The 25,090-nt window shown below is 36.0% G+C and overlaps 30 non-coding genes across 30 annotated transcripts; 7 read left to right on the top strand and 23 right to left on the bottom strand.

The window, feature by feature from the left end:
- Positions 1–4,528: 4,528 nt before the first annotated feature.
- Trnap-agg lies at positions 4,529–4,600 on the top strand. The gene has a single exon. It is a non-coding gene; the product is annotated as a tRNA-Pro (tRNA).
- Positions 4,601–5,133: 533 nt separating this feature from the next.
- On the top strand, positions 5,134–5,205 carry Trnap-agg. Its single transcript has one exon. It is a non-coding gene; the product is annotated as a tRNA-Pro (tRNA).
- Positions 5,206–5,781: 576 nt separating this feature from the next.
- Positions 5,782–5,853, bottom strand: Trnag-ucc. Its single transcript has one exon. It is a non-coding gene; the product is annotated as a tRNA-Gly (tRNA).
- Positions 5,854–6,126: 273 nt separating this feature from the next.
- Positions 6,127–6,199, bottom strand: Trnar-ucu. The gene has a single exon. It is a non-coding gene; the product is annotated as a tRNA-Arg (tRNA).
- A 1,699-nt stretch (positions 6,200–7,898) lies between these two features.
- Trnap-agg lies at positions 7,899–7,970 on the top strand. The gene has a single exon. It is a non-coding gene; the product is annotated as a tRNA-Pro (tRNA).
- Positions 7,971–8,278: 308 nt separating this feature from the next.
- On the bottom strand, positions 8,279–8,350 carry Trnag-ucc. The gene has a single exon. It is a non-coding gene; the product is annotated as a tRNA-Gly (tRNA).
- A 197-nt stretch (positions 8,351–8,547) lies between these two features.
- Trnag-ucc lies at positions 8,548–8,619 on the bottom strand. Its single transcript has one exon. It is a non-coding gene; the product is annotated as a tRNA-Gly (tRNA).
- Positions 8,620–8,892: 273 nt separating this feature from the next.
- Trnar-ucu lies at positions 8,893–8,965 on the bottom strand. The gene has a single exon. It is a non-coding gene; the product is annotated as a tRNA-Arg (tRNA).
- A 1,450-nt stretch (positions 8,966–10,415) lies between these two features.
- Trnag-ucc lies at positions 10,416–10,487 on the bottom strand. Its single transcript has one exon. It is a non-coding gene; the product is annotated as a tRNA-Gly (tRNA).
- Positions 10,488–10,684: 197 nt separating this feature from the next.
- Positions 10,685–10,756, bottom strand: Trnag-ucc. The gene has a single exon. It is a non-coding gene; the product is annotated as a tRNA-Gly (tRNA).
- A 197-nt stretch (positions 10,757–10,953) lies between these two features.
- Positions 10,954–11,025, bottom strand: Trnag-ucc. Its single transcript has one exon. It is a non-coding gene; the product is annotated as a tRNA-Gly (tRNA).
- A 1,462-nt stretch (positions 11,026–12,487) lies between these two features.
- On the top strand, positions 12,488–12,559 carry Trnap-agg. The gene has a single exon. It is a non-coding gene; the product is annotated as a tRNA-Pro (tRNA).
- Positions 12,560–12,824: 265 nt separating this feature from the next.
- Positions 12,825–12,896, bottom strand: Trnag-ucc. Its single transcript has one exon. It is a non-coding gene; the product is annotated as a tRNA-Gly (tRNA).
- Positions 12,897–13,093: 197 nt separating this feature from the next.
- Positions 13,094–13,165, bottom strand: Trnag-ucc. The gene has a single exon. It is a non-coding gene; the product is annotated as a tRNA-Gly (tRNA).
- Positions 13,166–13,362: 197 nt separating this feature from the next.
- On the bottom strand, positions 13,363–13,434 carry Trnag-ucc. Its single transcript has one exon. It is a non-coding gene; the product is annotated as a tRNA-Gly (tRNA).
- Positions 13,435–13,707: 273 nt separating this feature from the next.
- On the bottom strand, positions 13,708–13,780 carry Trnar-ucu. Its single transcript has one exon. It is a non-coding gene; the product is annotated as a tRNA-Arg (tRNA).
- A 1,591-nt stretch (positions 13,781–15,371) lies between these two features.
- Positions 15,372–15,443, top strand: Trnap-agg. The gene has a single exon. It is a non-coding gene; the product is annotated as a tRNA-Pro (tRNA).
- Positions 15,444–15,750: 307 nt separating this feature from the next.
- On the bottom strand, positions 15,751–15,822 carry Trnag-ucc. The gene has a single exon. It is a non-coding gene; the product is annotated as a tRNA-Gly (tRNA).
- Positions 15,823–16,019: 197 nt separating this feature from the next.
- Trnag-ucc lies at positions 16,020–16,091 on the bottom strand. Its single transcript has one exon. It is a non-coding gene; the product is annotated as a tRNA-Gly (tRNA).
- A 197-nt stretch (positions 16,092–16,288) lies between these two features.
- On the bottom strand, positions 16,289–16,360 carry Trnag-ucc. The gene has a single exon. It is a non-coding gene; the product is annotated as a tRNA-Gly (tRNA).
- A 1,461-nt stretch (positions 16,361–17,821) lies between these two features.
- Trnap-agg lies at positions 17,822–17,893 on the top strand. The gene has a single exon. It is a non-coding gene; the product is annotated as a tRNA-Pro (tRNA).
- Positions 17,894–18,157: 264 nt separating this feature from the next.
- On the bottom strand, positions 18,158–18,229 carry Trnag-ucc. The gene has a single exon. It is a non-coding gene; the product is annotated as a tRNA-Gly (tRNA).
- A 197-nt stretch (positions 18,230–18,426) lies between these two features.
- On the bottom strand, positions 18,427–18,498 carry Trnag-ucc. Its single transcript has one exon. It is a non-coding gene; the product is annotated as a tRNA-Gly (tRNA).
- A 149-nt stretch (positions 18,499–18,647) lies between these two features.
- Positions 18,648–18,719, bottom strand: Trnag-ucc. Its single transcript has one exon. It is a non-coding gene; the product is annotated as a tRNA-Gly (tRNA).
- A 1,966-nt stretch (positions 18,720–20,685) lies between these two features.
- On the top strand, positions 20,686–20,757 carry Trnap-agg. The gene has a single exon. It is a non-coding gene; the product is annotated as a tRNA-Pro (tRNA).
- A 519-nt stretch (positions 20,758–21,276) lies between these two features.
- Trnag-ucc lies at positions 21,277–21,348 on the bottom strand. Its single transcript has one exon. It is a non-coding gene; the product is annotated as a tRNA-Gly (tRNA).
- A 197-nt stretch (positions 21,349–21,545) lies between these two features.
- On the bottom strand, positions 21,546–21,617 carry Trnag-ucc. The gene has a single exon. It is a non-coding gene; the product is annotated as a tRNA-Gly (tRNA).
- Positions 21,618–24,366: 2,749 nt separating this feature from the next.
- Positions 24,367–24,438, bottom strand: Trnag-ucc. The gene has a single exon. It is a non-coding gene; the product is annotated as a tRNA-Gly (tRNA).
- Positions 24,439–24,635: 197 nt separating this feature from the next.
- On the bottom strand, positions 24,636–24,707 carry Trnag-ucc. Its single transcript has one exon. It is a non-coding gene; the product is annotated as a tRNA-Gly (tRNA).
- Positions 24,708–24,980: 273 nt separating this feature from the next.
- Positions 24,981–25,053, bottom strand: Trnar-ucu. Its single transcript has one exon. It is a non-coding gene; the product is annotated as a tRNA-Arg (tRNA).
- Between the last annotated feature and the right edge of the window lie 37 nt (positions 25,054–25,090).

Consider the following 25,090-nt stretch of genomic DNA (forward strand, 5'->3'; position numbering starts at 1 on the left):
TATGCATTTTTAGAGGCCAGTAACTTGAAAAGTATTAGTTTTTTTGAAAAACTCTAAAAGACATTTTTTTCTCATAATTAGTTCTTCTATCGATTTTGAAAAAATGTAATTACACAATTGAGAAGGGGTGTCATTCTCCCGGGGGATGGTGGCGGAACCCGAATTGTTTTCACAAAAAAATTCAGACCCAAAACGCTCCGTTTACTGCACTATTAGTTTATTACAATCCGCACACAATTAGTTAGCTTTGACAGTATTTATAAATGGCTTTAAACCCGAACTCAGACTATTAGTTAAAGCAGCCAGACACGATCACCTAGAGGATGCTGTACATATGGCTATACAGGAGAAACAGAATTTAGGTAGGACTAGACATTACCCCAGTGGAAACACAAAACCACTAACAACATATTCCACATAGAAGAAACATGGAATTCCATTTTGCAAAAGATGCAAGGTCCCGTTGACGGCCAAGAGCAAGCAGCCGCGTTGTGTAATGACAAACGATCTGCGCTATCAAATTTTAAGCATAAACAGAGTCGGAGTAAGAAAACGAACCAGAAAATTAATGAAAGAGATCATTCTATATATTAGATAAAACGACAGGACATCGGACCAGACCATAAGAGAATTGATGGAACAAAAACGCAATTCTCCTAGCGATATTTCAGGAAACCTTAAAGGAATAATAAATAAAAATCGCAAATCAAATTCCGTCTGTGCATTAAAGGTTGAACTATCAGAATTTAGGCCCTGCGACGATGCAACTATTACTGATAGAAACACGGATATGAATAGAAACTTAGCTTCTCGAAACAATGATATGACAGGATACAAATCCTACAAATAATGTTAATAGTTCCAAAGTAGAACTTATATGGGTCATTCTTTTACAAACCGGACACTAATTAACCTTGACATTTTAGAATTGTCTGAAAATTTGTTTACAGATACTATTCATGCAATCATTTGACACGTATTTCAGGATTTTGCTTTAAAAAAGTTTTTAAAGAAAATATTTACGATTGAAATTTGGATAATTTTCCCAAATTTGATGGTTTTCCTCTGCATTAATCTTAATATCTTCAGTTGTGGTGAACAGATCAGTCTGCTAGTCTTTTCAAAGTTCCACCAATTCCATCGCAAGCGCCCTTACCGTGGGATGTTGGGAAAAAATGCCACTCGGCAACAAGACCAAAATCTTTTTTGTGGTAAGTAAGATTCACAAAATTTTTTTTGTTTTTGTACTGCGCACCCGACCCATCAGAAAAGTCAAATCACAAATTGTTTCAATTTGTTGTCAGTGCTTAAGAATTCTACCAAATGTTGTTGAAATACATGGACCACTATAGTGTCGTGGTGCAGACATTCTGAAATTATTACTAAACTCTTTACATGTAACTTACCGTCATAATTTTTGTAATAAATTGCGAATGGGTGCACCGTAGCCTGATTATTATTCCAATGGAATCCTTGGGCAGCTTCTTGGACAACAAAAGCATAATTTTCAGAAAAATCACACACTACGATGCACTCACTCTGTTTTAGTTCTTCCTTTTTCTTCATTATAAATTCGTTTTGTTTTTTTTACGAGAAATGTATGTAACAGTAACTTTCCTAAACTGGTATGCAACTTTTGTAAAAACTCATCAATTGGAGATATCATTAATTGTAATGTAGATCTGTCAATATTGGTCCACTGCCTGTATCTAATTTCTTCAATTTAGTTTTCGTCAAAAATATTTTCTAATTCACTGATCAAATTTTCTGAACCAGGACACTTGGAGCATTTCCCAAAATAACAATTATCTGTGGGTTCTACACAAGTCATAGTTTTCAAGCAGTCATGATAGGATTTTAATGGATTATTTATGTGGGCAGTAAGATTTTTCATATTAGATTCTTCTACCAACAATTTAACATTTTCGTGAATGGTACATACACACACTGAATGGGTGCCACTAGCACCCGCAAAAACGCAATGTTTAGGTCGTAGAGACGCAAATTTTGAAAAACTACATTTTATTTCAGGGTATTTTTCCTTCAACAATTGAAACAGTTCCTTCAAATTTATTAAGAGTAATCTTTTCTGCATTTGAACTCGTTCGCCATCAATTTTAACAGAAACGAAGTCCTTCCCCGGCATCATGCGACTATTCTCATCCAATTGGTAGAAGTTAGTTATTAAGTCAACTACCTCTTTCTCTAATGACGGGTGGCTCTTTGGTGTTGTATCGGACAAGACACCTTTTTCAATAGCAATTGTTTCTGCAGTTTTGATCATGTGTTTAGTAGCTAGCGGAAAATGTAGTTTTATTTTACGATAAGACCAATCTTTGAAAATGTTCAAAATTTTCATTCTTTTCGAACGATCCGTGGTTTTATTGAATTCTTCTTTTAAGACATTAAGCAATTTTTTTTCATCATTTTCTTCGATTTTAATTTCATTTTGGTCAGTAACAGAATAAAAAAATTAGTTTGTCAGTGCTTCCGATACATTTTTCAATTTTTCATTTGAATAACGCCGTTGAGAATTTTTTTTCTTTTGAATAGGTGAAACTCCAAGTTCAAACCCTGGTTGAGAAAATCAATTGCTGCAGGTACCACTGCCTCGTCTTCTTCAAACGGTACATCGGGACTAGCGGGAATACGTTTGATATCATTGATATCAGTTTCCAACAATGCCTCAGATTCAGAAGACTTATTTTCTTCATCCTAAATCGAAATTTATTTGATGTGCTGGTACCTTCTTTAACTTTTTTATTTATACTTTCACTATCAAAATCATTAAAATTTACCTTTTTTTCGTTGTTCTTTGTTAATTCAGCAAATTTCAGGCGGCAAGTATTACAGATTTTTTGCTGAAGTGTCCTTTTTGTAATTGGTAAATTTAAAACTACTAAATGTTTTTTTGAAACTGGCCGAAGGTTTTTTACTTTCCGATGACGACACAAGTTGAATGGATTCAAACATCGATCTGCTCTTATTTTGTCAAATTTTGACATTGCAAGAAATTTTTATTATCTTATTTACAAATTTAGTGTTGATTCTTTGAATGACAGCGCGCAAAAGAGTTATTTATGCAATTTTTGGTTAGTTTTTGGTAGAGGTTGAATTGGCATTTAGTCATTGTACTTGCTAGTGCTTGAACTGCATTTTAGTCAATATCTAATCGCATAACATACAGAATTCATGCATTCAATTCGTGCAGGCATGCAGCACCGCAAGTTCTCACATGTTTCATTACGTCACGCGCTGCGTATTTCAAGACGTTCCGTTCTGCGCATCTTTCATCTTTGGATCTGACTGTGCCTCCAACACCATATAAAGAGATTTTGTAGTAGAGAGTAAAAGAAAAATTATGTTGTTTATTTCAATCCATTCGAGTCGGGTAAAGGGTATGTAAATCCTATGTTAACAATAGACTGCTTTTATTGTTAAAAAATTGCAAAAACAATAATTTTTTTTGCAATTAACTGAAAGTTGAATTCAAAATGAGTACAATAAAAAAAAATCATACTGATCTGTTCACCACAACTGGAGATATTAATAGTAATGCAGAGAAAGACCATCAAATTTGAGCAAATTATCCATATTTCAATCGTAAATATTTTCTTTAAAAAAATTTTAAAGCAAAATCCTGAAATACGTGTCAAATGATTTTATGAATAGTATCTGTAAACAAATTTTCAGACAATTCTAAAATGCCAAGTTTAATTAGTGTCCGGTTTGTAAAAGAATGACCCACATATAAGAATGAAGAAAAACGTAATGGTCTTAATGAAGAAAATTTCACTATAAAAGAATGCCCTTCGGACTGAAAAATGCACTGCAAAGGTTAACTAACATGGTATTGGTGTGAGTCGAACGATTTAAAGGATTAGTGTACATATACGACATTATCGTTTATGGTAAGACACTACAGAAACACAATTATAGGTTACGAGATGTTTTCAAACTACTACGTAACGTACCTAATCACAATCTAAAACTCCAACCAATAACGTATGAATTCCTAAGTCGGAAATTAACTCCAGATTCCGACAAAGTAGAAGCTGTTAGAAATTTTATGGCACCAGCAAATCCAAGAGAAGTAAAAATGTTCTTAGGATTAGTAGAATATCACCGAAAGTTCATTAAAAAATTTGCAAGAATTGCTCTGATATTAGTGCTGAGGAAGGATAAAGCTTGGAATTTTGGGTGAAATGAAAGATAAATCATTCAATCTTTTGAAGAAGGCTCTTTTAAATGCACCAATATTGCAATGTGCGGATTTTAATAAACCTTTTATTTCGACGACGGTGAAGCCATAGGAGTGGTTCTGGCTGAAGACAGTCCAGCAGGAGGGATGCCAGTGGCTTTTGCTTCCAGAAAACTCAACAAGGCGGAACTAAACTATGACATAATAGACAATGAGTTATTAGCTATCATATGGAGTATTAGACAGTTTCGCCCTTATTTATATGGTCAAAAGTATAAACGTAAGTGGAAAATCATGTGTGAAATGAGTTTATTGAGTATACCGCGTGGCTCGTTGGTCTAGGGGTATGATTTCCGCTTAGGGTGCGGGAGGTCCCGGGTTCAAATCCCGGACGAGCCCGGACTTTTCTTTAAATTCGAGCACATATTATTTACTACAATGTTGTGCATTGGATGCAACACAAACACGCACTGGATAGAACATGTGGTTCGTTGGTCTAGGGGTATGATTCCCGCTTTGGGTGGGGGAAGTCCCGGGTTCAAATCCTGTACGAGCCCGCGTATTTCTTTTAATTTAAGCACATATTTCTTACTATATTGTTGTTATAATTATAATAATAATGTCGATTTGGTATAATATTGATTCTACCCATATTGAAACTTTCTTTTAATTTTGACAAATTGATTTCTGCTTAAGGTGCAGGATGTCCCAGGTTCAAATCCCGGACGAGCCCGGACATTTCTTTAAATTCGAGTACATATCATTTACTACAAAATTGTAGTAATATTTACTACAATGTTGTAGATTGGATCCAACACAAACACGCACTGGATCAAACCCGTGGCTCGTTGGTCTAGGGGTATGATTTTGGCTTAGATAATAAACGTAAGTGGCAAATCATGTGTGAAATGAGTTTATTGAGTATACCGCGTGGCTCGTTGGTCTAGGGGTATGATTTCCGCTTAGGGTGCGGGAGGTCCCGGGTTCAAATCCCGGACGAGCCCGGACTTTTCTTTAAATTCGAGCACATATTATTTACTACAATGTTGTGCATTGGATGCAACACAAACACGCACTGGGTAGAACATGTGGTTCGTTGGTCTAGGGGTATGATTCTCGCTTTGAGTGGGGGAAGTCCCGTGTTCAAATCCTGTACGAGCCCGCGCATTTCTTTCAATTCGAGCACATATTTCTTACTACATTGTTGTTATAAATATAATAATAATATCGATTTGGTATAATATTGATTCTACCCATATTGAATTTTTTTTTAATTTTGACAAATTGCAACACGAAAGTAATAAACGTGATTGCGTCGGCCGGGAATCGAAGCCGGATCAACTGCTTGCAAGGCAACTATGCTGAACATTACACCACCGACACCTAACATATTGCGTTCAATTATGGTGTAATAACTTATAGTTGTAACTTATTAAGTTGATAAAGTTTATTGCGAGTTTTTGTATGTAGACAGCAAAATTCCAAGACATGACAAATAATTTCTTAAAATTTTCATTTTACCCATATTGAAACTTTTTTTTAATTTTGACAAATTGCAACAGAAAAGTAATAAACGTGTTTGCGTCGGCCGGGAATCGAACCCGGATCAACTGCTTGGAAGGCAACTATGCAGACCATTACACCACCGACGCCTAAGATATTGCATTCAATTATGGTGTAATAACTTATAGTTGTAACTTATTAAGGTGATAAAGTTTATTGTGAGTTTTTGTATGTAGACAGCAAAATGCCAAGACATGACAAATCATTTCTTAAAATAATGTGATATTTCCGAACATCTCTTGTGGGTATTCAGCCGACAAAATTTAGACAAAAATTGCAACGCATAAACGGCTATAGTTAATTACCAATTTCCAAACTGGACTATACAATATATGGTCATTACATAAATTAGTTTTACTAAGCATCCCTTGTGGGGATCGAACCCACGACCTTTGGATTAGAAGTCCAACGCGCTATCCGCTGCGCCAAAGGGACCACAGCCTCAAGAAACTTTTGTTTGCATTGATTCTTAATTATTATATCTGATATTGATGATGAAAAAAAGTTACAGATATGTGTTATTTATTGGGCATAAGAATAATTGTTGTTTATACCCGTTATTGTTTGATGATTATAAATATTGTTTGTCCTATATATCATTTATTCCTACTCTTATCAATAGCACGACAAGGGCCTCCGTGGCACAATTGGCTAGCGCGCTCGGCTGTTAACCGAAAGGTTGATGGTTCGAGCCCACCCTGGGGCGTGTAGTATTTATTATTCATACCCTGGAATATTAAAAGAATATTTTTTATACCCAATAGTATTTAATGATTATATTGTTCATCATATTGTTACGAATGTGTGGGTGAGCATCCACATAACTACATAACTACCCCTCTCAGTCATCAGGTAGTCGTGGTCGAGGGTGTGCGTTGCCTGCATGGCCTCAAAGCCGGCAAACGTGCGGTCCAGCGCTCGAAAGGGTTAATAAAATGTTTTTAATGTAAGCCTAGAGGACGTCATGGGGGGACAGCGTTTCGGAAGCTATCCCCCGAACCGAAAGTAGACTTTGTATAGTTTGTATAGTTTATAGGAGTGAAGTAAATGTTAACTATTTGTGTGGGAAGAGAATAGGGCCCGATGTATGGACAAGTATTGGACACTGGTTGCGCCGTGGGTTACAGATTAGTGTAGATATAGGTTGCATGTTAGAATAAGCAATGTTTTAGGATAAGTGATTATTAAATGTAAATATAGGTTAGTTAATTAAGTAACGAACAAATGCCTTTTCATTAGTAATATTTAAAGTAACTAGTCTCTTACAGGATTGCGATGTCACGGTAAGGTTGTAAAAAGACCGCGAATGTACACAATAATAATAAATTAGAGCATGACTAAAGGAGTATAGTAAATAAATAAAAGGATATTCATGACAAATAAAAAAGAGTCCATGACAATACATATAGTTCACCCCTACTATTATCAGCATTACGACAAGGGTCTACGAGGAAAAATATTTATTATTTATACCCTAGAATATTTAATGAAAATTGTTTATATCTAATATAATTTCATGATTTTATTGTTTATCATTGGTCTAAGGGTATGATTTACGCTTAGGGTGCGTAAGGTCCCGGGTTCAAATCCCGGACGAGCCCGGACTTTTCTTTAAATTCGAGCACATATTATTTACTACAATGTTGTGCATTGGATGCAACACAAACACGCACTGGATAGAACATGTGGTTCGTTGGTCTAGGGGTATGATTCCCGCTTTGGGTGGGGGAAGTCCCGGGTTCAAATCCCGTACGAGCCCGCGCATTTCTTTTAATTCAAGCACATATTTCTTACTATATTGTTGTTATAAATATAATAATAATGTCGATTTGGTATAATATTGATTCTACCCATATTGAAACTTTCTTTTAATTTTGACAAATTGATTTCTGCTTAAGGTGCAGGATGTCCCAGGTTCAAATCCCGGACGAGCCCGGACATTTCTTTAAATTCGAGTACATATCATTTACTACAAAATTGTAGTAATATTTACTACAATGTTGTAGATTGGATCCAACACAAACACGCACTGGATCAAACCCGTGGCTCGTTGGTCTAGGGGTATGATTTTGGCTTAGATAATAAACGTAAGTGGCAAATCATGTGTGAAATGAGTTTATTGAGTATACCGCGTGGCTCGTTGGTCTAGGGGTATGATTTCCGCTTAGGGTGCGGGAGGTCCCGGGTTCAAATCCCGGACGAGCCCGGACTTTCCTTTAAATTCGAGCACATATTATTTACTACAATGTTGTACATTGGATGCAACACAAACACGCACTGGGTAGAATATGTGGTTCGTTGGTCTAGGGGTATGATTCCCGCTTTGGGTGGGGGAAGTCCCGGGTTCAAATCCTGTACGAGCCCGCGCATTTCTTTTAATTCAAGCACATATTTCTTACTACATTGTTGTTATAAATATAATAATAATGTCGATATGGTATAATATTGATTCTACCCATATTGAAACTTTTTTTTAATTTTGACAAATTGCAACACGAAAGTAATCAACGTGATTGCGTCGGCCGGGAATCGAACCCGGATCAACTGCTTGGAAGGCAACTATGCTGACCATTACACCACCGACGCCTAACATATTGCATTCAATTATGGTGTAATAACTTATAGTTGTAACTTATTAAGGTGATAAAGTTTATTGTGAGTTTTTGTATGTAGACAGCAAAATGCCAAGACATGACAAATAATTTCTTAAAATTTTCATTTTACCCATATTGAAACTTTTTTTTAATATTGACAAACTGCAACACGAAAGTAATAAACGTGATTGCGTCGGCCGGGAATCGAGCCCGGATCAACTGCTTGGAAGGCAACTATGCTGACCACTACACCACCGACGCCTAGCATTTTGCACTCAATTATGGTGTAATAACTTATAGTTGTAACATATTAAGTTGATAAAGTTTATTGTGAGTTTTTGTATGTAGACAGGAAAATGCCAAGACATGACAAATCATTTCTTAAAATAATGTGATATTTCTGAACATCTCTTGTGGGTATTCAGCCGACAAAATTTAGACAAAAATTGCAACGCATAAACGGCTATAGTTAATTACCAATTTCCAAACTGGACTATACAATATATGGTCATCACATAAATTAGTTTTACTAAGCATACCTTGTGGGGATCAAACCCACGACCTTTGGATTAGAAGTCCAACGCGCTATCCGCTGCGCCAAAGGGACCACAGCCTCAAAAAACTTTTGTTTGCATTGATTCTTAATTATTATATCTGATATTGATGATGAAAAAAAGTTACAGATATGTGTTATTTATTGGGCATAAGAATAATTGTTGTTTATACCCGTTATTGTTTGATGATTATAAATATTGTTTATCCTATATATAATATCAATAGCACGACAAGGACCTCCGTGGCACAATTGGCTAGCGCGCTCGGCTGTTAACAGAAAGGTTGATCGTTCGAGCCCACCCTGGGGCGTATAGTAGTTATTATTCATACCCTGAAATTTTAAAAGAATATTTTTTATACCCAATAGTATTTAATGATTATATTGTGCATCATATTGTTACGAATGTGTGGGTGAGCACCCACATAACTACATAACTACCCCTTTCAGTCATCAGGTAGTCGTGGTCGAAGGTGTGCGTTGCCTGCATGGCCTCAAAGTCGGCAAACGTGCGGTCCAGCGCACGAAAGGGTTAATAAAATGTTTTTAATGTAAGCCTAGAGGACATCATGGAGGGACAGCGTTTCGGAAGCTATCCCCCGAACCGAAAGTAGACTTTGTATAGTTTGTATAGTTTATAGGAGTGAAGTAAATGTTAACTCTTTGTGTGTGAAGTGAATAGGGCCCGATGTATGGACAGGTATTGGACACTGATTGCGCCGTGGGTTACAGATTAGTGTAGATATAGGTTGCATGTTAGAATAAGCAATGTTTTAGGATAAGTGATTATTAAATGTAAATATAGGTCAGTTAATTAAGTAACGAACAAACGCCTTTTCATTAGTAATATTCAAAGTAACTAGTCTCTTACAGGATTGCGACTTCACGGTAAGGTTGTAGAAAGACCGCGAATGTACACAATAATAATAAATTAGAGCATGACTAAAGGAGTATAGTAAATAAATAAAAGGATATTCATGACAAATAAAAAGGAGTCCATGACAATACATATAGTTCACCTCTACTATTATCAGCATTACGACAAGGGTCTACGAGGAAAAATATTTATTATTTATACCCTAGAATATTTAATGAAAATTGTTTATATCTAATAGAATTTCATGATTTCATTGGTCTAAGGGTATGATTTCCGCTTAGGGTGCGGAAGGTCCCGGGTTCAAATCCCGGACGAGCCCGGACTTTTCTTTAAATTCGAGCACATATTATTTACTACAATGTTGTGCATTGGATGCAACACAAACACGGACTGGGTAGAACATGTGGTTCGTTGGTCTAGGGGTATGATACCCGCTTTGGGTGGGGAAAGTCCCGGGTTCAAATCCTGTACGAGCCCGCGCATTTCTTTTAATTCAAGCACATATTTCTTACTATATTGTTGTTATAAATATAATAATAATGTCGATTTGGTATAATATTAATTCTACCCATACTGAAACTTTCTTTTAATTTTGACAAATTGCAACACGAAAGTAATAAACGTGTTTGCGTCGGCCGGGAATCGAACCCGGATCAACTGCTTGGAAGGCAACTATGCTGACCATTACACCACCGACGCCTAACATATTGCATTCAATTATGGTGTAATAACTTATAGTTGTAACTTATTAAGTTGATAAAGTTTATTGTGAGTCTCTGTATGTAGACAGCAAAATTCCAAGACATGACAAATAATTTCTTAAAATTTTCATTTTACCCATATTGAAACTTTTTTTTAATTTTGACAAATTGCAACAGAAAAGTAATAAACGTGTTTGCGTCGGCCGGGAATCGAACCCGGATCAACTGCTTGGAAGGCAACTATGCTGACCATTACACCACCGACGCCTGACATATTGCATTCAATTATGGTGTAATAACTTATAGTTGTAACTTATTAAGGTGATAAAGTTTATTGTGAGTTTTTGTATGTAGACAGCAAAATGCCAAGACATGACAAATAATTTCTTAAAATTTTCATTTTACCCATATTGAAACTTTTTTTTAATATTGAGAAATTGCAACACGAAAGTAATAAACGTGATTGCGTCGGCCGGGAATCGAACCCGGATCAACTGCTTGGAAGGAAACTATGCTGACCATTACACCAACGACGCCTAGCATTTCGTACTCAATTATGGTGTAATAACTTATAGTTGTAACTTATTAAGTTGATAAAGTTTCGAATTTTCTTGCTCCCAGGGGTTCAAATGGTTCCAAATAGATAAAAAACAATTCTCTGAAAGTTTTAGCTCTTAATATTAACATTTAGATAGAGCGCAATGTAATCAAAGTTTGTATGGAAAGAGCATGGAAAACATTTTGAAAATTAAAAAAATGTTTTAGGTATAACTTAGCGACAAATGAATAAGTTTTATTCATTCATTTGTTCGCTAAATTACATTTAAAAAAACATTTTTAAAATTTTTGAAAATTTTTGAAATTTTTTTCATGCTATTTCCATACAAAACTTTGATTGAATGCGCTCTATCTAAACGTTAATATTAAGAGCTAAAACTTTCAAAGAATTGTTTTTTATCTAATTGGAACCATTTGAGCCCCTGGGAGCAAGGAAATTTGCACATGACCATCTAAAGGACCACCCTAATGTAGTTTACACGAGCCCGGACATTTCTTTAAATTCGAGAACATATTATTTACTACAGTATTATATATTGGATCACGAACATGTTATTTACAACAATGTTGTACATTGGTTCCAACACAAACACGCACTGGATAAAACCCGTGGCTTGTTGGTCTAGGGTTATGATTTCGGCTTAGATATTAAACGTAAGTGGCAAATCATGTAATGTCGATTTGGCGAATGTACACAATAATAATAAATTAGAGCATGACTAAAGGAGTATAGTAAGTAAATAACAGGATATTCATGACAAATAAAATGGGGTCCATGACAATACATATAGTTTACCCCTACTATTATCAGCATTACGACAAGGGTCTACGAGGAAAAATATTTATTATTTATACCCTAGAATATTCAATGAAAATTGTTTATATCTAATAGAATTTCATGATTTTATTGTTCATCATATATAGTTTATCCCTAGTATTATAAGCATTATGACAAGGGCCCATTGTAATTATTGTTTGTGCTATATATAATTTACTCCTATTATTATCAACAGCACAACAAGAGTCTCCGTGGCGCAATTGGCGTTGGTGGTTCGAGCCCACCCAATGGCGTATGGTAGTTATTATTTATACTCTGGAATATTCAATGCATGTTGTTTATACCCAATAGTATTTGATGATTATATTATTCATCATATATGTAGTTTACACGAGCCCGGACATTTCTTTGAATTCGTGAACATATTATTTACTACAGTATTATATATTGGATCAAGAACATATTATTCACAACAATGTTGTACATTGGTTCCAACACAAACACGCACTGGATAAAACCCGTGGCTTGTTGGTCTAGGGTTATGATTTCGGCTTAGATATTAAACGTAAGTGGCAAATCATGTGTAAAATGTGTTTATTGAGTAGAACCCGTGGCATGTTGTACATTGGATGCAACACAAATACTCAATGGGTACAACCCGTGGCTCGTTGGTCTAGGGGTATGATTTCCGCTTAGGGCGCGGGAGGTCCCGGGTTCAAATCCCGGACGTGCCCGGACTTTTTTTTAAAATTCGAGCACATATTATTTACTACAATGTTGTGCATTGGATGCAACACAAACACGCACTGGGTAGAATATGTGGTTCGTTGGTCTAGGGGTATGATTCCCGGTTTGGGTGGGGGAAGTCCCGGGTTCAAATCCTGTACGAGCCCGCGCATTTCTTTTAATTCAAGCACATATTTCTTACTACATTGTTGTTATAAATATAATAATAATGTCGATTTGGTATAATTGCAACACGAAAGTAATAAACGTGATTGCGTCGGCCGGGAATCGAACCCGGATCAACTGCTTGGAAGGCAACTATGCTGACCATTACACCACCGACGCCTAACATATTACATTCAATTATAGTGTAATAACTTATAGTTGTAACTTATTAAGTTGATAAAGTATATTGTGAGTCTCTGTATGTAGACAGCAAAATTCCAAGACATGACAAATAATTTCTTAAAATTTTCATTTTACCCATATTGAAACTTCTTTTTAATTTTGACAAATTGCAACAGAAACGTAATAAACGTATTTGCGTCGGCCGGGAATCGAACCCGGATCAACTGCTTGGAAGGCAACTATGCTGACCATTACACCACCGACGCCTGACATACTGCATTCAATTATGGTGTAATAACTTATAGTTGTAACTTATTAAGGTGATAAAGTTTATTGTGAGTTTTTGTATGTAGACAGCAAAATGCCAAGACATGACAAATAATTTCTTAAAATTTTCATTTTACCCATATTGAAACTTTTTTTTAATATTGACAAACTGCAACACGAAAGTAATAAACGTGATTGCCTCGGCCGGGAATCGAGCCCGGATCAACTGCTTGGAAGGCAACTATGCTGACCATTACACCACCGACGCCTAGCATTTTGCACTCAATTATGGTGTAATAACTTATAGTTGTAACTTATTAAGTTGATAAAGTTTATTGTGAGTTTTTGTATGTAGACAGGAAAATGCCAAGACATGACAAATCATTTCTTAAAATAATGTGATATTTCCGAACATCTCTTGTGGGTATTCAGCCGACAAAATTTAGACAAAAATTGCAACGCATAAACGGCTATAGTTAATTACCAATTTCCAAACTGGACTATACAATATATGGTCATTACATAAATTAGTTTTACTAAGCATCCCTTGTGGGGATCGAACCCACGACCTTTGGATTAGAAGTCCAACGCGCTATCCGCTGCGCCAAAGGGACCACAGCCTCAAGCCTATTGTTTGATGATTATAAATATTGTTTGTCCTATATATCATTTATTCCTACTCTTATCAATAGCACGACAAGGGCCTCCGTGGCACAATTGGCTAGCGCGCTCGGCTGTTAACCGAAAGGTTGATGGTTCGAGCCCACCCTGGGGCGTGTAGTATTTATTATTCATACCCTGGAATATTAAAAGAATATTTTTTATACCCAATAGTATTTAATGATTATATTGTTCATCATATTGTTACGAATGTGTGTGTGAGCATCCACATAACTACATAACTACCCCTCTCAGTCATCAGGTAGTCGTGGTCGAGGGTGTGCGTTGCCTGCATGGCCTCAAAGTCGGCAAACGTGCGGTCCAGCGCTCGAAAGGGTTAATAAAATGTTTTTAATGTAAGCCTAGAGGACGTCATGGGGGGACAGCGTTTCGGAAGCTATCCCCCGAACCGAAAGTAGACTTTGTATAGTTTGTATAGTTTATAGGAGTGAAGTAAATGTTAACTATTTGTGTGTGAAGAGAATAGGGCCCGATGTATGGACAAGTATTGGACACTGGTTGCGCCGTGGGTTACAGATTAGTGTAGATATAGGTTGCATGTTAGAATAAGCAATGTTTTAGGATAAGTGATTATTAAATGTAAATATAGGTTAGTTAATTAAGTAACGAACAAACGCCTTTTCATTAGTAATATTTAAAGTAACTAGTCTCTTACAGGATTGCGACGTCACGGTAAGGTTGTAAAAAGACCGCGAATGTACACAATAATAATAAATTAGAGCATGACTAAAGGAGTATAGTAAATAAATAAAAGGATATTCATGACAAATAAAAAAGAGTCCATGACAATACATATAGTTCACCCCTACTATTATCAGCATTACGACAAGGGTCTACGAGGAAAAAATATTTATTATTTATACCCTAGAATATTTAATGAAAATTGTTTATATCTAATAGAATTTCATGATTTTATTGTTTATCATTGGTCTAAGGGTATGATTTCCGCTTAGGGTGCGGGAGGTCCCGGGTTCAAATCCCGGACGAGCCCGGACTTTTCTTTAAATTCGAGCACATATTATTTACTACAATGTTGTGCATTGGATGCAACACAAACACGCACTGGGTAGAACATGTGGTTCGTTGGTCTAGGGGTATGATTCCCGCTTTGGGTGGGGGAAGTCCCGGGTTCAAATCCTGTACGAGCCCGCGCGTTTCTTTTAATTCAAGCACATATTTCTTACTATATTGTTGTTATAAATATAATAATAATGTCGATTTGGTATAATATTGATTCTACCCATATTGAAACTTTCTTTTAATTTTGACAAATTGATTTCTGCTTAAGGTGCAGGATGTCCCAGGTTCAAATCCCGGACGAGCCCGGACATTTCTTTAAATTCGAGTACATATCATTTACTACGAAATTGTAGTAATATTTACTACAATGTTGTAGATTGGATCCAACACAAACACGCATTGGATCAAACCCGTGGCTCGTTGGTCTAGGGGTATGATTTTGGCTTAGATAATAAACGTAAGTGGCAAATCATGTGTGAAATGAGTTTATTGAGTATACCGCGTGGCTCGTTGGTCTAGGGGTATGATTTCCGCTTAGGGTGCGGGAGGTACCGGGTTCAAATCCCGGACGAGCCCGGACTTTCCTTTAAATTCGAGCACATATTATTTACTACAATGTTGTACATTGGATGCAACACAAACACGCACTGGGTAGAATATGTGGTTCGTTGGTCTAGGGGTATGATTCCCGCTTTGGGTGGGGAAGTCCCGGGTTCAAATCCTGTACGAGCCCGCGCATTTCTTTTAATTCAAGCACATATTTCTTACTACATTGTTGTTATAAATATAATAATAATGTCGATTTGGTATAATATTGATTCTACCCATATTGAAACTTTCTTTTAATTTTGACAAATTGCAACACGAAAGTAATAAACGTGTTAGCGTCGGCCGGGAATCGAACCCGGATCAACTGCTTGGAAGGCAACTATGCTGACCATTACACCACCGACGCCTAACATATTGCATTCAATTATGGTGTAATAACTTATAGTTGTAACTTATTAAGTTGATAAAGTTTATTGTGAGTCTCTGTATGTAGACAGCAAAATTCCAAGATATGACAAATAATTTCTTAAAATTTTCATTTTACCCATATTGAAACTTTTTTTTAATTTTGACAAATTGCAACAGAAAAGTAATAAACGTGTTTGCGTCGGCCGGGAATCGAACCCGGATCAACTGCTTGGAAGGCAACTATGCTGACCATTACACCACCGACGCCTGACATATTGCATTCAATTATGGTGTAATAACTTATAGTTGTAACTTATTAAGGTGATAAAGTTTATTGTGAGTTTTTGTATGTAGACAGCAAAATGCCAAGACATGACAAATAATTTCTTAAAATTTTCATTTTACCCATATTGAAACTTTTTTTTAATATTGACAAATTGCAACACGAAAGTAATAAACGTGATTGCGTCGGCCGGGAATCGAACCCGGATCAACTGCTTGGAAGGAAACTATGCTGACCATTACACCACCGACGCCTAGCATTTCGTACTCAATTATGGTGTAATAACTTATAGTTGTAACTTATTAAGTTGATAAAGTTTCGAATTTCCTTGCTCCCAGGGGTTCAAATGGTTCCATATAGATAAAAAACAATTCTCTGAAAGTTTTAGCTCTTAATATTAACATTTAGATAGAGCGCAATTTAATCAAAGTTTGTATGGAAAGAGCATGGAAAACATTTTGAAAATTAAAAAAATGTTTTAGGTATAACTTAGCGACAAATGAATAAGTTTTATTCATTCATTTGTTCGCTAAATTACATTTAAAAAACATTTTTAAAATTTTTGAAAATTTTTGAAATTTTTTTCATGCTATTTCCATACAAAACTTTGATTGAATGCGCTCTATCTAAACGTTAATATTAAGAGCTAAAACTTTCAAAGAATTGTTTTTTATCTAATTGGAACCATTTGAGCCCCTGGGAGCAAGGAAATTTGCACATGACCATCTAAAGGACCACCCTAATGTAGTTTACACGAGCCCGGACATTTCTTTAAATTCGAGAACATATTATTTACTACAGTATTATATATTGGATCACGAACATGTTATTTACAACAATGTTGTACATTGGTTCCAACACAAACACGCACTGGATAAAACCCGTGGCTTGTTGGTCTAGGGTTATGATTTCGGCTTAGATATTAAACGTAAGTGGCAAATCATGTAATGTTGATTTGGCGAATGTACACAATAATAATAAATTAGAGCATGACTAAAGGAGTATAGTAAGTAAATAACAGGATATTCATGACAAATAAAATGGGGTCCATGACAATACATATAGATCACCCCTACTATTATCAGCATTACGACAAGGGTCTACGAGGAAAAATATTTATTATTTATACCCTAGAATATTCAATGAAAATTGTTTATATCTAATAGAATTTCATGATTTTATTGTTCATCATATATAGTTTATCCCTAGTATTATAAGCATTATGACAAGGGCCCATTGTAATTATTGTTTGTGCTATATATAATTTACTCCTATTATTATCAACAGCACAACAAGAGTCTCCGTGGCGCAATTGGCGTTGGTGGTTCGAGCCCACCCAATGGCGTATGGTAGTTATTATTTATACTCTGGAATATTCAATGCATATTGTTTATACCCAATAGTATTTGATGATTATATTATTCATCATATATGTAGTTTACACGAGCCCGGACATTTCTTTGAATTCGTGAACATTATATTTACTACAGTATTATATATTGGATCAAGAACATATTATTCACAACAATGTTGTACATTGGTTCCAACACAAACACGCACTGGATAAAACCCGTGGCTTGTTGGTCTAGGGTTATGATTTCGGCTTAGATATTAAACGTAAGTGGCAAATCATGTGTAAAATGTGTTTATTGAGTAGAACCCGTGGCATGTTGTACATTGGATGCAACACAAATACTCAATGGGTACAACCCGTGGCTCGTTGGTCTAGGGGTATGATTTCCGCTTAGGGCGCGGGAGGTCCCGGGTTCAAATCCCGGACGTGCCCGGACTTTTTTTAAAATTCGAGCACATATTATTTACTACAATGTTGTGCATTGGATGCAACACAAACACGCACTGGGTAGAACATGTGGTTCGTTGGTCTAGGGGTATGATTCCCGGTTTGGGTGGGGGAAGTCCCGGGTTCAAATCCTGTACGAGCCCGCGCATTTCTTTTAATTCAAGCACATATTTCTTACTACATTGTTGTTATAAATATAATAATAATGTCGATTTGGTATAATTGCAACACGAAAGTAATAAACGTGATTGCGTCGGCCGGGAATCGAACCCGGATCAACTGCTTGGAAGGCAACTATGCTGACCATTACACCACCGACGCCTAACATATTACATTCAATTATGGTGTAATAACTTATAGTTGTAACTTATTAAGTTGATAAAGTATATTGTGAGTCTCTGTATGTAGACAGCAAAATTCCAAGACATGACAAATAATTTCTTAAAATTTTCATTTTACCCATATTGAAACTTCTTTTTAATTTTGACAAATTGCAACAGAAACGTAATAAACGTATTTGCGTCGGCCGGGAATCGAACCCGGATCAACTGCTTGGAAGGCAACTATGCTGACCATTACACCACCGACGCCTGACATATTGCATTCAATTATGGAGTTTTTGTATGTAGACAGCAAAATGCCAAGACATGACAAATAATTTCTTAAAATTTTCATTTTACCCATATTGAAACTTTTTTTTAATATTGACAAACTGCAACACGAAAGTAATAAACGTGATTGCCTCGGCCGGGAATCGAACCCGGATCAACTGCTTGGAAGGCAACTATGCTGACCATTACACCACCGACGCCTAGCATTTTGCATTCAATTATGGTGTAATAACTTATAGTTGTAACTTATTAAGTTGATAAAGTTTATTGTGAGTTTTTGTATGTAGACAGCAAAATGCCAAGACATGACAAATCATTTCTTAAAATAATGTGATATTTCCGAACATCTCTTGTGGGTATTCAGCCGACAAAATTTAGACAAAAATTGCAACGCATAAACGGCTATAGTTAATTACCAATTTCCAAACTGGACTATACAATATATGGTCATTACATAAATTAGTTTTACTAAGCATCCCTTGTGGGGATCGAACCCACGACCTTTGGATTAGAAGTCCAACGCTGCGCCAAAGGGACCACAGCTTCAAGAAACTTTTGTTTGCATTGATTCTTAATTATTATATCTGATATTGATGATGAAAAAAAGTTACAGATATGTGTTATTTATTGGGCATAAGAATAATTGTTGTTTATACCCGTTATTGTTTGATGATTATAAATATTGTTTGTCCTATATATCATTCATTCCTACTCTTATCACTAGCACGACAAGGGCCTCCGTGGCACAATTGGCTAGCGCGCTCGGCTGTTAACCGAAAGGTTGATGGTTCGAGCCCACCCTGGGGCGTGTAGTATTAATTATTCATACCCTGGAATATTAAAAGAATATTTTTTATACCCAATAGTATTTAATGATTATATTGTTCATCATATTGTTACGAATGTGTGGGTGAGCATCCACATAACTACATAACTACCCCTCTCAGTCATCAGGTAGTCGTGGTCGAGGGTGTGCGTTGCCTGCATGGCCTCAAAGTCGGCAAACGTGCGGTCCAGCGCTCGAAAGGGTTAATAAAATGTTTTTAATGTAAGCCTAGAGGACGTCATGGGGGGACAGCGTTTCGGAAGCTATCCCCCGAACCGAAAGTAGACTTTGTATAGTTTGTATAGTTTATAGGAGTGAAGTAAATGTTAACTATTTGTGTGGGAAGAGAATAGGGCCCGATGTATGGACAAGTATTGGACACTGGTTGCGCCGTGGGTTACAGATTAGTGTAGATATAGGTTGCATGTTAGAATAAGCAATGTTTTAGGATAAGTGATTATTAAATGTAAATATAGGTTAGTTAATTAAGTAACGAACAAATGCCTTTTCATTAGTAATATTTAAAGTAACTAGTCTCTTACAGGATTGCGACGTCACGGTAAGGTTGTAAAAAGACCGCGAATGTACACAATAATAATAAATTAGAGCATGACTAAAGGAGTATAGTAAATAAATAATAGGATATTCATGACAAATAAAAAAGAGTCCATGACAATACATATAGTTCACCCCTACTATTATCCGCATTACGACAAGGGTCTACGAGGAAAAATATTTATTATTTATACCCTAGAATATTTAATGAAAATTGTTTATATCTAATATAATTTCATGATTTTATTGTTTATCATTGATATATATATTCGAGCACATATTATTTACTACAATGTTGTGCATTGGATGCAACACAAACACGCACTGGGTAAAACATGTGGTTCGTTGGTCTAGGGGTATGATTCCCGCTTTGGGTGGCGGAAGTCCCGGGTTCAAATCCCGTACGAGCCCGCGCGTTTCTTTTAATTCAAGCATATATTTCTTACTATATTGTTGTTATAAATATAATAATAATGTCGATTTGGTATAATATTGATTCTACCCATATTGAAACTTTCTTTTAATTTTGACAAATTGATTTCTGCTTAAGGTGCAGGATGTCCCAGGTTCAAATCCCGGACGAGCCCGGACATTTCTTTAAATTCGAGTACATATCATTTACTACGAAATTGTAGTAATATTTACTACAATGTTGTAGATTGGATCCAACACAAACACGCATTGGATCAAACCCGTGGCTCGTTGGTCTAGGGTATGATTTTGGCTTAGATAATAAACGTAAGTGGCAAATCATGTGTGAAATGAGTTTATTGAGTATACCGCGTGGCTCGTTGGTCTAGGGGTATGATTTCCGCTTAGGGTGCGGGAGGTACCGGGTTCAAATCCCGGACGAGCCCGGACTTTCCTTTAAATTCGAGCACATATTATTTACTACAATGTTGTACATTGGATGCAACACAAACACGCACTGGGTAGAATATGTGGTTCGTTGGTCTAGGGGTATGATTCCCGCTTTGGGTGGGGAAGTCCCGGGTTCAAATCCTGTACGAGCCCGCGCATTTCTTTTAATTCAAGCACATATTTCTTACTACATTGTTGTTATAAATATAATAATAATGTCGATTTGGTATAATATTGATTCTACCCATATTGAAACTTTCTTTTAATTTTGATCAACTGCTTGGAAGGCAACTATGCTGACCATTACACCACCGACGCCTAACATATTGCATTCAATTATGGTGTAATAACTTATAGTTGTAACTTATTAAGTTGATAAAGTTTATTGTGAGTCTCTGTATGTAGACAGCAAAATTCCAAGATATGACAAATAATTTCTTAAAATTTTCATTTTACCCATATTGAAACTTTTTTTTAATTTTGACAAATTGCAACAGTAAAGTAATAAACGTGTTTGCGTCGGCCGGGAATCGAACCCGGATCAACTGCTTGGAAGGCAACTATGCTGACCATTACACCACCGACGCCTGACATATTGCATTCAATTATGGTGTAATAACTTATAGTTGTAACTTATTAAGGTGATAAAGTTTATTGTGAGTTTTTGTATGTAGACAGCAAAATGCCAAGACATGACAATAATTTTCTTAAAATTTTCATTTTACCCATATTGAAACTTTTTTTTAATATTGACAAATTGCAACACGAAAGTAATAAACGTGATTGCGTCGGCCGGGAATCGAACCCGGATCAACTGCTTGGAAGGAAACTATGCTGACCATTACACCACCGACGCCTAGCATTTCGTACTCAATTATGGTGTAATAACTTATAGTGTAACTTATTAAGTTGATAAAGTTTCGAATTTCCTTGCTCCCAGGGGTTCAAATGGTTCCAAATAGATAAAAAACAATTCTCTGAAAGGTTTAGCTCTTAATATTAACATTTAGATAGAGCGCAATTTAATCAAAGTTTGTATGGAAAGAGCATGGAAAACATTTTGAAAATTAAAAAAATGTTTTAGGTATAACTTAGCGACAAATGAATAAGTTTTATTCATTCATTTGTTCGCTAAATTACATTTAAAAAACATTTTTAAAATTTTTGAAAATTTTTGAAATTTTTTTCATGCTATTTCCATACAAAACTTTGATTGAATGCGCTCTATCTAAACGTTAATATTAAGAGCTAGCTAAAATTTTCAAAGAATTGTTTTTTATCTAATTGGAACCATTTGAGCCCCTGGGAGCAAGGAAATTTGCACATGACCATCTAAAGGACCACCCTAATGTAGTTTACACGAGCCCGGACATTTCTTTAAATTCGAGAACATATTATTTACTACAGTATTATATATTGGATCACGAACATGTTATTTACAACAATGTTGTACATTGGTTCCAACACAAACACGCACTGGATAAAACCCGTGGCTTGTTGGTCCAGGGTTATGATTTCGGCTTAGATATTAAACGTAAGTGGCAAATCATGTAATGTCGATTTGGCGAATGTACACAATAATAATAAATTAGAGCATGACTAAAGGAGTATAGTAAGTAAATAACAGGATATTCATGACAAATAAAATGGGGTCCATGACAATACATATAGATCACCCCTACTATTATCAGCATTACGACAAGGATCTACGAGGAAAAATATTTATTATTTATACCCTAGAATATTCAATGAAAATTGTTTATATCTAATAGAATTTCATGATTTTATTGTTCATCATATATAGTTTATCCCTAGTATTATAAGCATTATGACAAGGGCCCATTGTAATTATTGTTTGTGCTATATATAATTTACTCCTATTATTATCAACAGCACAACAAGAGTCTCCGTGGCGCAATGGCGTTGGTGGTTCGAGCCCACCCAATGGCGTATGGTATTATTATTTATACTCTGGAATATTCAATGCATATTGTTTATACCCAATAGTATTTGATGATTATATTATTCATCATATATGTAGTTTACACGAGCCCGGACATTTCTTTGAATTCGTGAACATATTATTTACTACAGTATTATATATTGGATCAAGAACATATTATTCACAACAATGTTGTACATTGGTTCCAACACAAACACGCACTGGATAAAACCCGTGGCTTGTTGGTCTAGGGTTATGATTTCGGCTTAGATATTAAACGTAAGTGGCAAATCATGTGTAAAATGTGTTTATTGAGTAGAACCCGTGGCATGTTGTACATTGGATGCAACACAAATACGCAATGGGTACAACCCGTGGTTCGTTGGTCTAGGGGTATGATTTCTGCTTAAGGTGCAGGATGTCCCAGGTTCAAATCCCAGACGAGCCCGGACATTTCTTTAAATCCGTGTACATATCATTTACTACAAAATTGTAGTAATATTTACTACAATGTTGTAGATTGGATCCAACACAAACACGCACTGGATCAAACCCGTGGCTCGTTGGTCTAGGTGTATGATTTTGGCTTAAATAATAAACGTAAGTGGCAAATCATGTGTGAAATGAGTTTATTGAGTATACCGCGTGGCTCGTTGGTCTAGGGGTATCAAATCCTGTACGGGTTCAAATCCTGTACTAGAACTAGAATATTCAATGAAAATTGTTTATATCTAATAGAATTTCATGATTTTATTGTTCATCATATATAGTTTATCCCTAGTATTATAAGCATTATGACAAGGGCCCATTGTAATTATTGTTTGTGCTATATATAATTTACTCCTATTATTATCAACAGCACAACAAGAGTCTCCGTGGCGCAATTGGCGTTGGTGGTTCGAGCCCACCCAATGGCGTATGGTAGTTATTATTTATACTCTGGAATATTCAATGCATATTGTTTATACCCAATAGTATTTGATGATTATATTATTCATCATATATGTAGTTTACACAGCCGGACATTTCTTTGAATTCGTGAACATATTATTTACTACAGTATTATATATTGGATCAAGAACATATTATTCACAACAATGTTGTACATTGGTTCCAACACAAACACGCACTGGATAAAACCCGTGGCTTGTTGGTCTAGGGTTATGATTTCGGCTTAGATATTAAACGTAAGTGGCAAATCATGTGTAAAATGTGTTTATTGAGTAGAACCCGTGGCATGTTGTACATTGGATGCAACACAAATACTCAATGGGTACAACCCGTGGCTCGTTGGTCTAGGGGTATGATTTCCGCTTAGGTGCGGGAGGTCCCGGGTTCAAATCCCGGACGAGCCCGGACTTTTTTTAAAATTCGAGCACATATTATTTACTACAATGTTGTGCATTGGATGCAACACAAACACGCACTGGGTAGAACATGTGGTTCGTTGGTCTAGGGGTATGATTCCCGGTTTGGGTGGGGGAAGTCCCGGGTTCAAATCCTGTACGAGCCCGCGCATTTCTTTTAATTCAAGCACATATTTCTTACTATATTGTTGTTATAAATATAATAATAATGTCGATTTGGTATAATATTAATTCTACCCATACTGAAACTTTCTTTTAATTTTGACAAATTGCAACACGAAAGTAATAAACGTGTTTGCGTCGGCCGGGAATCGAGCCCGGATCAACTGCTTGGAAGGCAACTATGCTGACCATTACACCACCGACGCCTGACATATTGCATTCAATTATGGTGTAATAACTTATAGTTGTAACTTATTAAGGTGATAAAGTTCATTGTGAGTTTTTGTATGTAGACAGCAAAATGCCAAGACATGACAAATAATTTCTTAAAATTTTCATTTTACTCATATTGAAACTTTTTTTTAATATTGACAAACTGCAACACGAAAGTAATAAACGTGATTGCGTCGGCCGGGAATCGAGCCCGGATCAACTGCTTGGAAGGCAACTATGCTGACCATTACACCACCGACGCCTAGCATTTTGCACTCAATTATGGTGTAATAACTTATAGTTGTAACTTATTAAGTTGATAAAGTTTATTGTGAGTTTTTGTATGTAGACAGGAAAATGCCAAGACATGACAAATCATTTCTTAAAATAATGTGATATTTCCGAACATCTCTTGTGGGTATTCAGCCGACAAAATTTAGACAAAAATTGCAACGCATAAACGGCTATAGTTAATTACCAATTTCCAAACTGGACTATACAATATATGGTCATTACATGAATTAGTTTTACTAAGCATCCCTTGTGGGGATCGAATCCACGACCTTTGGATTAGAAGTCCAACGCGCTATCCGCTGCGCCAAAGGGACCACAGCCTCAAAAAACTTTTGTTTGCATTGATTCTTA

This window comes from Ctenocephalides felis, unplaced genomic scaffold (genome assembly GCF_003426905.1).
Source record: "Ctenocephalides felis isolate EL2017-DRISC unplaced genomic scaffold, ASM342690v1 CF-g0.4_SCAFFOLD_03570, whole genome shotgun sequence".
Classification (NCBI taxonomy): Eukaryota; Metazoa; Arthropoda; class Insecta; order Siphonaptera; family Pulicidae; genus Ctenocephalides; species Ctenocephalides felis.